The sequence below is a fragment of the Culicoides brevitarsis genome, chromosome 3 (assembly GCF_036172545.1).
Source record: "Culicoides brevitarsis isolate CSIRO-B50_1 chromosome 3, AGI_CSIRO_Cbre_v1, whole genome shotgun sequence".
NCBI lineage: Eukaryota > Metazoa > Arthropoda > Insecta > Diptera > Ceratopogonidae > Culicoides > Culicoides brevitarsis.
This window is the reverse complement of record NC_087087.1, coordinates 17,638,820-17,652,520: the sequence shown is the minus strand read 5'-3', so window position 1 is coordinate 17,652,520 and position 13,701 is coordinate 17,638,820. Positions and strand designations below refer to the sequence as shown.

Here is a 13,701-nt window from a genome sequence, read left to right as displayed (position 1 = left end):
CATCAGCTTTCCTCTTGTCGGATAATAATAATCGGTACAGCAGGACATGATTTTGATAGTTGCGTTATAACGTGCGAGAGATGATGCTTTTAATGTATTATCTTGATTATCTATTGTTCTCCTCTCCTCGCAATTTGAACTCGAGATGAGGTTAAAAGTAGGCCAAGCGAAGGTGATGATGCAACGTTGGCGATTTGCGATCAAAGCAGTTTGTGCGGTGAGGAAATTTTTCATTAAACCAAACAAGATTATCATCTTTGTGGCGATGCTGCAAGATTACCTTAATCGTCAAACGTTAACGATGTGGCTGACCGACCTCTTGGTTAAGTTATATAAGCAAGACTTGGTGACGCCATGCCACTTTACTCCATCTAACGAGATATCAAAACATATGTTTCATTTTCTTTTTTTTTTGCTCTTTAATCGGATTAAAGACTCTTTTTTTTTTTGCTGTGAAATGAAAAACAATCTCGTGACAAGTCACAGATAATAAATCATGTAACATTGTCTTCGTTTTTTCTCTTTTTTTTTATCCCCATTATGATTATTAATTTCTTTTGTGCTACTTTCGTTAAGAGTTCTATTTTACAAGGATAAAAGTTACGTAATGAGTGTAAAAAAATGACAAAAGCTCTTTTTTAAGTTTATTAAAAATTTAAAAAAATATTTTAAGTTTAGGTTTTAATTTTTTAATAATTTTCAGTTTTTTCTAACGTTTGTAAAAAACGAAAAATGTTATAATTTTTAAATATATTTTAGAAAAAAATTAAAATAAATTAAATAAATAAATAAATAAATAAAAATAAAATAATAAAATAAACAAATATAAATTAAATTAAAACAATTAAATTAAAAAATAATGAAAAACATTTAAGTCAAATAAATTTAAATAATTTTTTAAAATTAAATTTTTGGAAAACTTTCCAAACTTTTAAGAATTCCGAGCAAAACTTGTATGGTTTAAATAAATTTTTATTAGAACATTTGCTCTAGAAATTATTTTTATTCAGAAAATTTATTGAAAAATGGAAATTTTGATTTTTTTTTAAATCTTCCATTAAATTAATAAATTCTTCGGAAAAAAACTAAAATAAAAAATCCTTCACAATAATATTAAAATTAATAAAGGATTTTTTTTATAAAAAATAAAAATTTTTGATAACATTTTAAAATGTTTTAAACATAGAAGATAAATTGAAAATCTCCTTTAAAATTAAAAATTTTTATCAATAATTCTCTAATTTTTATATTAATTTTAAAATTAAATATCAATAAATAAAAATAAATTAATTTTAAAATTTTCTATAAATTAAAATGAATTTTTAAAATGATATTATTTTTTTTTGTTCGAAAATAAATCTGATTAAATTTTATAATAATTAAAGCAATCTAAAATATTTATTTTTTTAAGGAAAAATTTCTAAAATAAAAATTTCGATTAAAGCTATTAAAATATTTAAAAAATTAAATAAAAAAATTTATGTTAAATTATAAAAATATTTATAAAATTTAGAAATAGAAAAACGTTTTAAAATCTAAACAAAAACAAAAAAAGAATTTTTTTTTCAAATATCTGAAAATTTATAAAAAATAATGTTTATGATAAAAATTAATTACCTAACTTTCCTTCCAATATCGCCAAGTTTTCAACTCCCTTTTTATGTAATGAAGCAATTTAACACACAACAACAACGAACGTCCTTCGCTCTGTTTATAACTTAATTAATTAAAAACAATATATAAAGGTCATATTTTAAAAAGAGAGACAGACTCCTGGAATGCAGCTTTTATTGCATTAACCAAACAATCTTTTATCTTTTTTTGCATTCCCGGAATACTTTTATCATTATTCCCTTTTCTCTCGCTGCCTTTTATATTATAAATTAGAATAGAAACGCCAACAACATGGTGGAAAATATTTTTGTGTCACTTCTGTGTGTTGTGCCTTCGTCGTTGTCGTCGTCGTCGCTCGTAAGAAAGTTTTAATTTAATTTTATTACGATGACAAACAACAAAAATTAATTTATCATTTCAAATTGTAAAATAAAACAAAAGCTAATTTATTTCATTATTGTTTAAGTTTTTGTTTTCGTTTTTTTCCCATTGCATTGCCTGGCATGGCGCAACGTTATCATTGCCTGCTGCACTTGCACTTGGGATAGAGTCGAGCTCGTTGTAATGCCATAACGAAAGCTTTAGTTTTCCTTCTGGAACGTATTTTCATGTTATTTATTTATCATTGCTCCGAAAAAAGATTGTGTTTGTGTGACTTTGTCGTCGTCGTCGTCGTCGACGTCTCACTCGACGCTCGTACACTTAATGAATAAAATATTTTCTACACGCTTCACTTTAAATGAATTATAAATTTTAAAAGTTTCCAACAGCATTTTATTATTATTTATTTTTGTTAAGACGACTTTTTGCTTGTGTTTACAGTGCACTCGGCAGCGTGCAAAGACGACGACGACGACGTTGGCACAAAGAAACTTGTTTGGAGCAATTTAGGAAACAAAATTCTACGTTTTGTTAAAAAATATGAGGAAATTAACAAACTTTTGCCTCCTACACAAAAGAAAAAGAAAAACGAAAACTTTCGCAAGATATTTTTGACATTTCACATAATAATGATGAAGCAAATTTCGCTACAAAGTTCCCTTACTAATTCACCCTTAACTACGATTTTTTTTTAAGAATTTTTTTTTTGTTACAATTTTTTTCAGGAAATGATTTTTTTGATTGGTCAAAATACCTTCTTGACCCTTAGATCATGAAAAAAATCGATACCATTGAGCAAAGATGGAACTTCAAATTTTTGTTATTTTAGGTCATTTTTGAGGTATTTTTGTATGAAAAAATTATTCAAAATTTATCGTTGGAAAAAAAATAAAATTTCTGATTTAATGAGACCATTCACAACATATTTTGGTTGAGATCTTGAGCTTATATGGTTAAATAAGTCCTATTTTTGACCTCTTTTAAAAACTTTCGGATAATTTTGTCCTAAAAAATTATCCGACATATTTTTAAAAAATCTTATAATGGTCAAAAATAGTATTTATTGAACCATAGAAGCTCAAGGTCTCAACTAAAATGATTTGATTTATTCAGAAATTTTATTTTCTTTCCAACGATATACTTTGTGGGCGAAAAACGGGTCAGATTGATCCCTTAAGGGATCAGGTTTACCCCTTAGGGAAATTTTTTGATCCCTTAAGGGATCAATTTGTACCGTTTAGGATTCAATCTGATCCCTTAAGAGATCAACCTGACCCCTTTCTTGAGTTGGTCAACCGCAGACCCAAAAAATTTAATCATTCAAGTGGTCAATTTAACCCCTCTAGGAGATCAATTTGATCTTTTAAGGGATAATATTGACGTCTAAAGGGATCAAAATGAGCTCTAGAATGATTAAATTTTTTGGGTCTGTGGTTGACCAACTCAAAAAGGGGTAAGGTTGATCTCCTAAGGGGTCAGGTTGATCTTTTAAGGGATCAGATTGAATCCTAAACGGTACAAATTGATACCTTAAGGGTTCGAAAAATACCCCTAAAGGATCAATCTCAGGTTTTTTCCCCATAGGGTTCAATGATTTAATTTAACTATTTGTGAGATTAATTTGACCCCTTTTAGTGGTTCGATTGATTTCTTGAAATTGGGATTAAAATAATCCCTCAAGGGATCAAATTGACCTCTGAAGGGGTCAACTTATCCGAAGGGTCAAAATAATTTTTTACAGAGTTTAATTAATTTTTTAAGGCGTTAAAAAACTAGCTTAAGATATCAAATTAACTTCCGAAGTACTTAATCTGACCCCTAGGTATATACAGATTAATTCGACCTCTCAAGGGGCAATTTGACCCGATTTTGACCCAGGATATAACACTTTGAATGAACCTCGAAAATGCCCTAGAATCACCATCCTTCAAAGCTCCGATGGTTTTAAATTTTTTTTCAATAGGGGTCAGTTGGGGTCCATTTTAACCAATAATAAAATCATTTCCAGAAAGAAAATCGTACAAAAAAAAATAAATTCTTAAAAAAACTCGAAATTTAACTAGAGAAAAAAATAACCTGACAAAAGTGATGTGAAAAGAAGCGCAACCAGTACGATGATTACGACGATCGAAAAAACTGATAATAAAAATAAATAACAATGGAAATGCCTACTTGCTGCTTTCATTTAGCTAGCAGGCTATTTTTTAATTAGATTTTAAAGTTTGATTGAATTTCAATTCAATTGGAACTCGCTCATGCGCAACCTATACGCAGTAACTGTATCCTGTTCGCAATTCCCTGAAGTCTATTCTATTTTATCTATTCATTCATCGAGCCACTCGTCCGTTCGTGTGTGCGTTGGAGCAACATGAGGAATAAAATTATTTAAATGGATGTTCCATGATTGTGTGATTATAAAATTATGCATTTCAATCAAATGCAGGAAATGAAAATGTATCTCCGCAATTGAGAGACGCACGAGAGGCGTTTCAGTGGATGACCGACGATGACGCCACCTTTCAAGAGAAACGTATGTGGCATATGTTAATTGAGTTATGTTTCATTGCTCGTTCTCCAAAGTACACGTGACTTATTATTTATTGACGAAAATTGGTTCCTAATAAAAGTCTCCGAAGACAGAGAGAGAGACTAACTAATGTGTCTTCATGTGAATTATCTCAAGTGAAACGGAAAAGTTTTCCCTTTGTGTCTTATTATTGTTGTGTGTTCGAGTTGTTTTGCTGTGAGGCAAGGCCGGAGCAGGATAAAATTGGGAAAGTGATAATTTTTTTTTTATTTTTTTTTTGTATCTAAAAAATAAATTTTAGTCAGAAAAAAGCAAATTTTGGGTAAAAAAAAAATATTTTTTTTTTGAAATTATATTTTTTCTAAATTTCTCAAATTTTTTTTTAAATTTAAATAAATTTTTAAATTTGAAAATTTTTATTGTAACTCAATAGAAATTTTTTTGTAAAATTTATTAAAGCAACTCTAAATTTTAAATTTTTATTCCAATTTTTTTTTCAAGTAAGGCCGCTCCAAATTTATTTCGAACTTTTTGTCCCAAAACTTTTTTTCAAAATAAAAAAAATAAAAAAAAAGTTTTGAAATACTTTTTCATACAAAATGACAAAATTTTAACCAATTTGGGCTCTTAATGAATATTTTAGTAGTTTTTGAGGTATTTACATTGAGATTTGATGATTTAAAATTGATCTCAGAGTATTTCAAGTTAAAAACTTAAACACAAAAATTTCATAAAAATAACTGTCCAAAAATTTAGAAAAATAATTTTTTTGAAAATATTTTTAGAGAAGGAATTTCATGTTAAATTTCGTTTTTCAATACAAAAATTCTTAAAAATTGAAAATATTTTTAAAAAATTTTGAAAAAATATGGAAAAAGGCTAAAAAAATGGTCAATTTTGATGACATTTTTAACTTTTTTTTTTATTTTGCCCCATTTACGGCTTTTTAAATGGGGCAAAAACATAGAAAAAAAATTGAAGCGGCCTCATTGTAATTTTAAAAACTAAATTGTTGTAAAGTTAATTTTTAATTTATAGGTCTTAACAAAAATTTAAAAAAAAATATTTAAGCTGCGGATAATATGCATATAATATAGAAAAAATTAATTTTGTCCGCCACATTAAAATTGAAAGCTTAATTTTTTAAATTTTATTTATCTTTTTTCATAAAAAAGTTAAAAAAAAAAATTAAATAAATATTTATTTAATTAATTTTTTTTTTATTTTATTTTTTTTTATGATTAATTGAATAGAATTTACCAATTGAACCCACATCCCTGCTTTAATGACACGAAGACGAAGAGGAATCAAGAAGCTGACAGAATACACATAGTTGAACTTTCTAGACGTAGGTACCTCGCATTGTGAGAGATACAGATGAAATTCGGTGCCTTTTGGGACTGATGATATACAAATATTATTCAAGAATAATGAAGTGATGTAAGCAAAACAAAAGAGATATAGAGTGGGAGACGAGCGACTGTGAAAGTGATACGAAAGGAGAAATATTCAAAAATTTATAGAAACATATTAAGACAAGTTGTAACAACAACAGCACCGAAGATGATGAAAAAACGTATTTCTGTGTGTGTTTGAGAGACTAATGACTGTTGTTCGCATTTCGTCGAGCAAACGAAGAAGGAGTAACAAAGGTCTCTTATTACAACGCATGGAATATTCACGACGATTGTCTAATGAATAAATGAATGAATTTTATTAGCACAAAAGAAGAAGGTTGTCGTAAAATTCATCTCACTATAAACTTTAAAAGAACATAAAGTAATTTGTTAAATTTCGTCTTGGTAATTTCTTGGCACTCTTGGTTCGGAGAGAATGTAATAAAGGAAATTAGCATCCAACTCACACTCCTGCAGTCGCTCTAAAAGCATTACCTTAATAAATGTAATGAAGGAAAAAGGTCGTCATGACGACGTGTTGCAGCCGACGAAGAGGATTAATCCTTGGAGATGTCGGAAAAGCCACAAAGAGTAATTAACAAGTTTAAATTTTTGCTCAAAAATTCTATTTCACTTCAATCAGCGACAACAAAAAATGCAGTCCTCTATCAATCAATCAAATAAATTTCAAATAAAGCACCTCCCGACAAAAAAAATATCGATTGATTGACATTTTATGCACTTCTCACACATAAATGTTGAAAATCTATTTGAAAAGAACCAATGAGAGATTAAAATTCACTCGCATTGCTCCAACACTCCGCACTCGGGTGAATGAATATAAAATTTGATTGTGTTTTTTTCGGCTTATAGCTACGAGTGGCAAAAAAAAATTGCGCGAGAAAAAAAATTGAGAATAAAATATTTGAATAAAGCGAAGTTGCGAAACGATTTAATCGGATTCCCTGATGCAATTCCAGCACAAGGTAATTTTTTTTTTGTTTTTTTTTGCGACGTATTTTTTTTAACGGTTTGTCCCATTTTAAGTGCATTACGATGCTTGGCTTGTTTAACGTTATAGAACGCTTGAAAAATAAGGGCGAATTGCCAATTAACGAAAATATCGCTTACAAAAAAACGTACAAGAGTAAGGATTTGAGGACTTTTGAATTTTTGAATTAAATTAACATGAATAAAAATGATTTGAATTAAAAACATTTTTTTAAAGATTTTTTAATTGAAATAAAAGCGTCTATTTGTCCAATTTTATTAAAAAAATATTTACAGCTATTTTAAAGATCTACTTGTGAAATACGTTTTTTTAATGAAAAAAAAATCAAATTTGTGGGTTTAAAAATGCAAGAGCACTTAATTCTTCATAAAAGCACTTTTTTTATATTCTGCTTTTTCAATATTGTTGTGTACTTAAAGTTTTGAGTCGAAAGTCTCTCACTGAAATCTGGACCATTTTTGATTCAATTGCCTCTATATCTATACTATACAGATTATTTTATTCGTTGTACATCAAGCAAAAGGCTTATATAAAGTCCATGCATTCATATCTATATTTAATTTTAAAAAAATATGGATTAAAAAGAGCCATCGACAGGTATCTTTCGGCATAAAACTCATCTTTTCTCAAAACAAAAAAATTATTAACATCACCCGATTTCAGCATTTCATCAAAAAAATGGCATGATTTTTTTATGGTTTTGGGTTAGTTAGGCCTAAAGTAGTCCAAAAAAATTTGAATTCAAAATTCTGGAATGAGCTATAAAGACTTTAGACATTTTTTATTGTATTTGGGTATGTTCAAGTACCTCTTTGACATACCCGATATCACTAAAAATACATAGCAACACTTAAGTTCATTCTAAAACTTTAATTTTGAGTTTTTTCGACTGCTTAAACCTAACTAACACAAAACCATCAAAAAATCATGCCATTTTTTTCGATGAAATTCTGATATCGGGTGATGTGTATTGGCTTGTGACTTTCATAGTTGGTTCTTCTGAATGGCAAAACAAACGTTTCTGTAAAGTGCGTCTCGGTTCAATGCAATCGCGGAATAAGTGTCCTGGCTAATGGCACCGAAAGCACGTGTTTTTCTCAAATTTCGATATTTTTGCGATATTTTTAAAAATTTTCAAAAATTTGCACTCGTGGAATGATATAAGAAACATTCCTCGGCTTATTTCCTCCAGTTTCACGTGACTTCTTGTAATTTCGTAGCACGTGTTTTTCTCCTAGGTTTTAGTGTTGCCAGTTCTCTACCCAACCTTTTTACGCCAAGATTAGTTCTTTTTTAATTTTTTCCTCCAGCTTTAATTTATTGAAATTTCTACTCACCATGTTGTTGATGTTTGCCAGAGATGCCATGTAACTTGTCCCAAACTTCTATCCAAGGTCGCTTAGTGCGCAGGTTTCTCAAAGGAAAGTCTCGTTTCGGATTTTCACTTAGGTTTTTATTGACTTCGCGGTCGGTTTTTTTTTTGATGTTGTGAATTTTTGTTTTTAACTTAAATTTGAGGATTTCCAAAACTCCTAGAGATGTTTAAAGAGAAATAAAATTAAATAAAACATTTTATAATTAATTTATAATATGTATTTTGACATTTTTTACCAAAATTGTTATAAATACAATAAATTTCTAATGTAATTTAAAAAAATTAAAATTTAAGTTTATAAATGCTGAAATTTAAAAATATTATTAAAAACAGTGTTCCAAAAAATTTTGTCTCACCCTTTTCCATTACTTTTTTTCATTACAAATAAGTACCCAAGTAATTGTAAATGTATCCTGCAATGTAAAAAATTTCCATCATTAGCAAACATCAAATATACAAAATTCAATCAAAAAAGTCCTTCGACAGACGGAAATCAATCTCATCTCATCATATGTAAAGTCCAAATACGCGTTCAATGACATGATTCAATTACACTTCAAATCTCTGGTTTCACATTTTGAAATTGCAATCAATCCAATACATATATGAATGTTGAAAATCAATCACATCACATCATGTTTTATCCATCGTCGTATTTATTTATCATTTTTTATTATTATTTTTATTGCAACATATGTTTCTGATACATTTCTGATATACCCCGCACAGCTTTACTTTGTATAAATATTTATGTTGCATAATATAGGATTTCTTCGTTTCACCCATCTTACTTACGATGACGACGATGATGCTGATGATGATGTTTCGATGCAGCAAAATAAATGAAAACTTTGGCATCGCTTGCAACAACCCTAAAAAGCAACGAAGCAAACACAAATCAATCAGCCATAAATACGAGATTTAGTTCGATGTCGATTGATAAATGACACATGTTTAATATTTAATTTGTCTCACAGGCATGAATTCTCTCGAGACATTTTTTGACCGAAAAGTCGCTAATTCATCTCTTTTTATTTGTTTTGTTGTAAAAAAAAAACTTACATGAAAAACTAGCATGGCTCCAACAAATGATCTAGAAATTTTCTCGCTCGAGGCAAGGTAAAAAAAAACAACAAAAAGAAAAAGCAAGAAGCTATAATAAATGTTTCGCAATACATTTGACACCACAGCCAGCATCATCGCGTCGATGTTCTAATGTTAGCATTACTCATATCTATTGTTACATTGTTACACTTTCACATATATATGTTTAGCAGCGGCAAACAGCGAGAGATACGTGGGATGAGAGTCACAATATTGTCGACTTGTGCGCACTTTCTATCTTTTTGAGACAATTCGTTATGCTAATGCTTGTAAACGAGGAATAAAAATTTAAAAAGATGTCGTTAAGGGAAGAAAAATCTATGGAAGCGCAATTTAATTTTTTTAACCACGTGGTCAATAAAATAAATTAAAATTTAAAATTGAATTTTTAAGTAGGTAAACTAATTATAAAAAATAAAATTAACCACGTGGTTTACTTAAAAATTTTATCCACGTGGTTGGTTAAATTTTGGAGCCGCCTGGTTTATTTCAAATTTAGTTTAGTAAAAAAAAAATTTAACCACGTGATTTATTTAATTATTTTTTAACCACGTGGTTAAGAAAATAAATTAAACACGTGGTTAATTAAATTTTATTTATTTTTTTTTAAATATTTAATTTCGAACCATTTGGTTTATTTCTATTTTTAAATCACGTGGAAAAAAAACCACGTGGCTAAAATATTTTTTAAATTAATTAGGCGGTTAAAAAGTGAAACCAACCTCGTGGGTAAAAAATTTAAATAATCACGTGGTTAAAATAAATTAAGTAAACTAAGTAGTTAAAAAAATAAAAGTGGTACTTAAATTTTTGTTATCCACGTGGTTAGTTAAATTTTTGAACCGCCTACTTTATTATAATTTTTTTTAATCACGTGGTTTAATAAATTTTTTTGACCGCGTGACTTATTTTTAAAAAAATTAACCACGTGGTTTATTTAAAAATTTTAAATCAAGTGATCTGGCTCGTTACCGTCAAAACCAGAATAAAACCGTAGTTTTTTCTCAGAAATGCGGTAAAAACAAACAAAAAAGTATTTCGCAAGGCAATAAAATGCGTTAGAAAACGAAGTTATGTGCAATAAATTATATAGGTTGAGCCTTCTTTTACTGTTTTCCCAGTTCTCTTGTTATCATCATCGGCAACGACGGCAAAACGGTGCGCAAATACAAATGTTTTGATATGTCATGATACGAGAAAATGTGCGTAGAATTACAAGTGAGCTCCGGTAACAAAGGTACATACGAGAAGTGTTGATTTGTGTTATCTTCGATAATAAAAGAATTTTCGCTTTTTCATGTTTCGTTATTTGTTTCAAAAAAAAAAAAAATTTCAGGCAGGTGAGATTTTGCAACGAAAATTTGTGAGATTGTCGCGCGGGCTTAAAGGATAAGCGAGCAATTTTGTGCAGCAACAAGCGTTCGAGGTCTAATAATTATGTGACATTTTTTTCAGTTCAAGCAAGAAAAAGAAGGAAAAGACAAAGTTTTGCTGTTTCAATCTTCTTTTTGAACGGCGGCGCAACCTCGGACAATGGCGCGTCGGGAAAATGAGAAAAATATAATCTTTTATGTTTCCCTGGAGTATGACAATAAAAGTTTAATGTTGATTGAGATGTAAATGATGAAGAAAGAATGAGAAAGAAGTTACAAGTGTCGTATAATAAAAAAAAGTTTCTCTATCCCATCTTTTTGCATTTAGTAGTCCTTTCGTGTTAGTCGTTCATTAAAAAATAATATAAAAATGTTTTAAGAACTAATTTGAACACTACGGTACACGCTATTTGGTGCTGCTTCTTAAACTTCTTTCAAATTAGCTTAATGTTTAATTTCAAAGTAAAAGAGTGGAAGGAAAATTTTATCAGTTACGGTTATTGGTTCGGGGTTTCAGGCATTTAAGTTTTTCTTGTAGAAAAATAGTTTTTTACAATTTAAAAATTAGTTTTTAACTTTGAAGGCATGCTTTAAAAGAAAAATATCGATTTATCCCATTTATTTAAAATTTAAAACTTATTTAAAAAAAATTAGGTATAAAAAAATAATTATTATAATTAAAAATAAAAAAAAAAAATATTAAAAAAAAACAAAAAAAAAATCTGATATTAAAACAAGTTTAAAAAATAAATTTATGAAAAATTTATTTTTTTTTTTGGGAATTTTTTTTTGCGTAAATTTAAGATTTTATTTTAAAGATTTTCTAAAAAGAATTTTAACGAAAAAAATATTTTTAAAAATCAATTTTCGTCCCAGTGCACATTAAGGAATTGAAAGTTTTATACTCGTGGCATTTGTCCCAGATGGCAATTTGCAGATTTAAGATTTTTGGCCCAATGCACATTTGATAATTTTGGCCCAATAAAAAAACAAGATTTTTGCCCCAGTTGACATTTTAATATAATTGACCTAATGCACATTTAATAACTGACCCAATGCATATTTGATAACTTTGGCTGAACATTCAAAATTTTTGCCCCAGTTGATATTTTAATATGATTGACATTAAAAAAATTTGACCCAATGCACATTTCAAAAAATTTTCGAAACACCAATTTTCCACATTTTGTTAATTATCCACTAAGAATCTGTACGAACAATGACAAAAATGTAAATATTTTGTTTTTTTTTTCAATTTTAAATAAAATTATATGTATAATTGCAAATGAGCCAGCCAGCCTGCATAATGATGCTCAAACAACGATAATGATTTTGTTATTTTCCAGTTATATATTTTTTTTGTGTGACGGAAACTTTTTTTTTTATAAATTCTTTTATGTGAAAGAGGACGAGGATGTGTGCGACAATTTAATTAAAATTCTATAAAAGTGTGTTTAATTATCATAAAAAGCGTAAATCCCGTAAAATTCTCGTGTTAGCATCGCAAAAACAACAGATGACAATCAATTAAGGAAGATGTTTATTTTTTGACATTGCAATTTTTTTTTATGATTTTTTAAGATTTTTCTCTGTCATTATCGCAAAATGATTATGATGATGATGATGATGAAAAAGGAGAGTTTCCCCCCCATGCTCGGGAGACATAATGGCGAGAATCACGAAAACGACGACGACCGTTTTTCATTAAAATTACATTTATCTAAATGGCAGCTAACTAACAATATGTTACAAGAAAAAGTTTTTCTTATCAAGTCACGACGTTGACAATGACGAAAAAAAATAAAAAAAAACTTGTCTTACGGGCAATATTTATAAAATAATAATAATAAAAGTCTTAATAATATATATTTACGATAACTTTTTTTTCTTCCTTTTTTCCATCACAATTCTACTTTTTTTTAGAACTTTATGAATAAACTTTTACTTTTGCTGTTCTTCGTATTTTTAAATTTTCGTGACATTTTTGTGATGGACTGTAACAAGCAAGCACAAGTTTAAAGCTCTTTTTTATTACAAGGTGGCTACACAACAGTAATACCCAGTGGTTAAAAAAAAAGTTTTTTCTTTCAAAATTTAAAACAATTTTAATTTTTGCAATTTTTGCAATTTTGCATTTGCAATTTTAATAATTTATTTATTTTTTATTTTTCTATTTAAATTATTTTAATTTTTTTTAAAATTAATTTTTTTAAAATTTATTGGATTTTTTAATTTTTTTTTTTTTTGTAAAAATAATTAATGTTCCTCTTTTCCGAGTTACAGGACCTAAAAACTTGACTTTTTCAAACCCATGCAATTTAAAACACGCTCATTTCCTTTTTATATTTCGCATGTAAGAAAATTATAATAATGTTGATGATGATGAAGGCGTTTTTGCAAAGAAAAAAGTATGAAGAAAAAATTAACAAACATATCTACGATCACCATTTAAAACTTTACTTTGTTCTCATTTAGTTCTTTGTTTTTACTTGAAGCATGTAACAATATGTATAATAATCATGAATATGTATGACACCGAGAAATATGTTGGAGGCACCCGGCAACGTACACTCACACGTAATAATCATTAATCCTAGTTTATTTTGAAATTTTCTTTATGGTTTTTCTTCTTTTGAGTGCAGTGTGTGTATGTTCGTGAGTAACTTTGGAAAAGTTAAAATTTTAAATATTTATGAATAATTTTTTTTTGTTTTGCAAAGTAAACCATGTTTTGAGGTTATCTTTGTTTGGAAACGATGAACTTTTTGATACTTTTCATATGGTTTTAGCGGTAAAAGGTCGAAAATGCAGTCGAAACAAACAATTTAAGCTTTTTTTGTTTGATTTTAAATTTGATTGAAAATTGTCTCGACTTTGATTTTTATTTAAAATGTAGATATTTTATAAATAATTAATAA

The 13,701-nt window shown here is 28.2% G+C and overlaps 1 protein-coding gene across 2 annotated transcripts in view; it reads left to right on the top strand.

Moving 5' to 3' along the window:
- LOC134833556 (post-GPI attachment to proteins factor 6) overlaps positions 1-13,701 on the top strand; it is a 57,560-nt gene that overhangs the window by 25,792 nt on the left and 18,067 nt on the right. The window contains exon 1 of one of the 2 annotated variants that reach the window (XM_063847917.1): positions 5,797-5,870. The exons of the other annotated variant lie outside the window; for it this stretch is intronic. The gene's annotated coding sequence lies outside the window, so the exon portion shown is untranslated. Of the gene's footprint in view, positions 1-5,796; positions 5,871-13,701 lie in introns of those variants that run through there. 2 annotated transcript variants of the gene reach the window in all.